The sequence below is a fragment of the Camelus dromedarius genome, chromosome 30, assembly GCF_036321535.1.
Source record: "Camelus dromedarius isolate mCamDro1 chromosome 30, mCamDro1.pat, whole genome shotgun sequence".
Taxonomy (NCBI): domain Eukaryota; kingdom Metazoa; phylum Chordata; class Mammalia; order Artiodactyla; family Camelidae; genus Camelus; species Camelus dromedarius.
In genome coordinates, this window is record NC_087465.1 from 8,793,297 (window position 1) to 8,797,356 (window position 4,060).

The following is a 4,060-nucleotide window of genomic DNA, read 5'->3' on the forward strand; positions in this document are numbered from 1 at the left end:
AATGCATTCTAAGCAAAGGGTTATGATCTTAATTAAATAAATATTAATATATTCCTTGAAAAAATTGTTTTTCATAAGATTTTTATTCTCTTTGCACTACCTCTACAGTAGCCAGAGTAAGAAAAAATTCAATAGCGTCCAAAATATGAATTTGCAATGACTCGAAAGAAGTCATTACACGCCAGCATGTTGAAGGAATATATTCTACCCAAGAACTTGACTGAGTCTTCTCGTGAAAAAGGTATGCACTTCAGTGGTAAACTGATCTTTTGACCTGCTAAATTACAGTCATTTCTTTTCTAAATCCTGAGATTAACCAACCTTTAAGAAAAGTGCAAAAGATTAATTAGAATCACAGAACCAACCCCATTATAATTTTGAGCCGCTAGGAAGCATACTTGGGGTTCTAAATCTGAATATTCTGTCACTAGATTTGCTTGTCACTGTAGAGGTTAAATTACATAAAAGAAATCACTTTACGATCTCTTTTCTAAGATCCTCACCATATTTTGACAACTAGTGGAAATTATATAAGGCAGTCTATGGCCAGCAGTTAAAAGCACGGATTCTGGAGTCACATCGACATGAGTTCAAACCCTAGCCTTCCTGCTCACTGGTTGTGTGACCTTGAGAGAGTTAATCTTTCCAAGGCTCAGTTTCTTACCTATAAAATAGATGTAATAATTTAACTATATTATAATAATGTTGTAAAGATTAAGTGAAGACACGTAGACTACTTAATACAGTGGCTGGCACATAGTAAGTTGTTAGTAAGTGGTGGCTATTTTTATATTATCATTATTTCTTATAGTATATACAATATACTTTATACCACTCTTTGTTATGCCCAGTGTCATCCACTGTCCATGATCTAGGCTATCTTTCTTTATCCACCTCTTCCCCAACCCATCTCCTCCCAACTTTGTGAAATACTCAAGCCAACAAAAGATCCATGTGGATGAAGGCCAGGTGAGGTTACTGTAGTGATGACTGAAAGCGAAGAGTAGATCAAAAGATGACCTGGGTGGAGTCCCGCGGGAAAGTAAAAATATGCATTATGTCATATGCACAAAACTGGAGTACTATACACATGCCCTCAAAAGGCTTCTGAGAAATTTAAACTTAGAGAATTAAGTCATCCGATAAACATGTGTTAAGAGCTTACTGTGTGAATAAGGTGCCCTCATGGAGCATGTATTCCAGCTGGAGACACAAACTGTAAACAACGAATTATTTCCTAACAATTGTAATTAAATATTATGCAGAAGAAGAAAGGCGTGCAAAAAAAGAGCACTAAAGGAGAAAATGACCTTTCAAATCTCAAACCATGAAGGTCGGAGAAGGCTTCTGTGAGGAAGTGGTACTTAGGAAGTCAGTAACTCGGGTAGAGGGAAAGAGTTTCGGCAGGGTAAACAGCATTTATCCAGTACGTGAAGCTAGGAAGGGGGTGATGCATTTGAAAATTGAAAGAAAGCCTGTCCAGAGCAAAAGGAGGCACACTTACTTGCCGTTAGAAAAGATTCAGGCTCCCCATCTCAGAATTCCTCTCCTTTAAGACAACACACCACCTGAGCAGGTGTTAGATGGCCCTCTTCAAGTGCCCCTGGGGGAACTGGGGCTTGGAATGTGGAGAGAGAGAGAGAGAGAAATTAAGAGGAAGTTTAACAAAACATTGTAATTAAAAGCCAGCCTGCATGGTTCACAATTCCAGCTTTGCCACTTATTAAAGATGTGCCATTTTCTTTCGGAGAACAGAATAAAAGAAAAACACTTCCCAACTTATTTTATGGGAACAGAGTAAGCTTGACACAAAACTTGACAAGGACATTGTAAGAAAGAAAAATTATAGATCAATATCTCTCATGAATGTAGATGAAAAAATCCTGATGAAAATACTAGTAAATGGAATCCAGATATGTAAAACAAGATAATTCATAAAGATCAAGTTGGATGTAATCTGGGAATACAAAGTTGGCTTAACATTTTTTTAAACCAATCATAATTCAACATGCTAACAAAATAAAGGGAAGGAATCATATAATCATTCAAATAGATGCAGAAAGAACATTGATAAAATGCAATTTCTATTCATGTTAAAAGCTATAGCAAACTAGGAACAGAACTTGAGAACTTCCTTGAGACGACACAGGATACCTTAAAAAATCTATAACAAAAAATTACAATTAATGCTGAAATGTTGAAAGGTTTTCCTCTGAGACTGGAAATGAAACAAAGATGTCTGTTTTCACCATTAATCAAGATCATGGTGGAGATTCTAACCAGTGCAATAAAGGCAAGAAAAAATAATTCAAAGATACAAGATTTAGACAGGAAGATGCAAATGGTATGAGCTGTATGTAAGAATTGCAAAACAAGCCATGATGAACTACCACTACCAACTGTAATAATTTCTCAGAGATTCTTTTGCTATCTCCTGTTGCTGGACATAGTCAATGTAAGAAATAAGTTTTATTTCCACACAGAAGAAACAGGTGATTAGAAAATGAAATAAAAGATATATAATATCATCAAAAAATCAACATCGCAGAGAAAATCTAAGTAATCATATTTAATAAAAGTACACAGAAGACTTTAAAGCACCATTGGGAAAAACTGAAGATCTAAATATGTGGAATGATACACCGAGCTCATGCTGTGAAAGACTCAATAATGTAAAGAAGTCAAGTCACCCAAATTGATTTATAGATTTTAATTTAATTGAAATTCTAATTAAAAACCCAATTATGTTTTTGATGAAAATTGACAAGCTTATTCTAGAATTGAAATGAAAGGATTTCTTCTACAAATATGGAGTAAATGTATTTTTTCCTATTTCTTCAGTTAAGAACTAAAAACCTTGGACATCTTATATAAAACAAACATAAGAAGACTCTGAAAGGAGAGCTCAGGACTTAAGTTAACAGCATAACAGTAAGTTCCCTGGGTTTTCTTTTGCCTCATATATGTGCAAAACTGAGTACTAGAGAAATCAGCAACTCAGAAAAGGCAATGGATACAGACAAAAAAGCTCCAACTAAAGACCTTTTCTGGCCTAAGGACAAGGAAAGGCCCAGCCAAGCAAGACAGAAAATTATTATAGAATAACTGTTCTACTACAGCCAAACATCAGATATAAAAACTGTAGCCCCATTTCTCCTTCTACCAGCAAAGGCCAGGTGGAGCGCCTGGACTTCCCCCATTGCCAGGCTGCCACAAGATGCCCCAGCATCCTTCTGAGGTGGTGCCAAAAAAAGTCAGTTGGGAAACTGGAACTTTTATTCCTGCTGGTCCCTCTCCAACAGTGGGGACCGCACAGGAAGCCTGGATGTTCATCCCCACCTAGCAGTAACAGGTGAGCCACGCTCACATCCCCCACCCCAGGAAAACACAGCAGCCCTACATATGCACACGTCAAACCACACAGCTACCAAGCGCATTAAGCAAACTGATGTAACTGGAAGTGTGAGAGCAGGCAGATAGCGAGGTATGAGCAGAGAAAGGGGGACACAGACCAAATGGCAGGAATTGGGCAGAAAGGAGGGGCACAGGCCAAATGCAGGAAACCACACATCATGTAAGCAGCAGGGATCCTTGGGCAGAGAAAGAAAAGCAGGAACCTTGGGGCTGATAAGGGATCATGCCTTTTGGGATGACAAGTGGCCTGGAGAAGAACAAAGAAAGGTGAGAAAAGGCAGGAATTTCTAGTGTCCGAATGTAACCTTTTGCTCATTATGCCCTCATTTCAATAAAATTAGCCTTGCAGATTAGAAGTCCCCATCATGCACGAATGCATGACATTTCTGATCCAGACTAAATAAGGACAAAAATCCCTCCTCCCTTTGGGAAGGTGGAGTCGGGAAAATAATCAGGGAATACGACCCCAAACCCTTCCCTCCCCAATGAATATTCCGCCCATTCATTTTAACACCCTATGTAGCTAACTTGCCAAAGAAACTCGGGGCAGCCGCTCACCTGAGCCTGCCCGTTCTCCCCTGAGAGTGTACTATCCATTCGTAAATAAATTCTCACTTTACCTTTTTTTTAACCTCTAAGTCTTGTC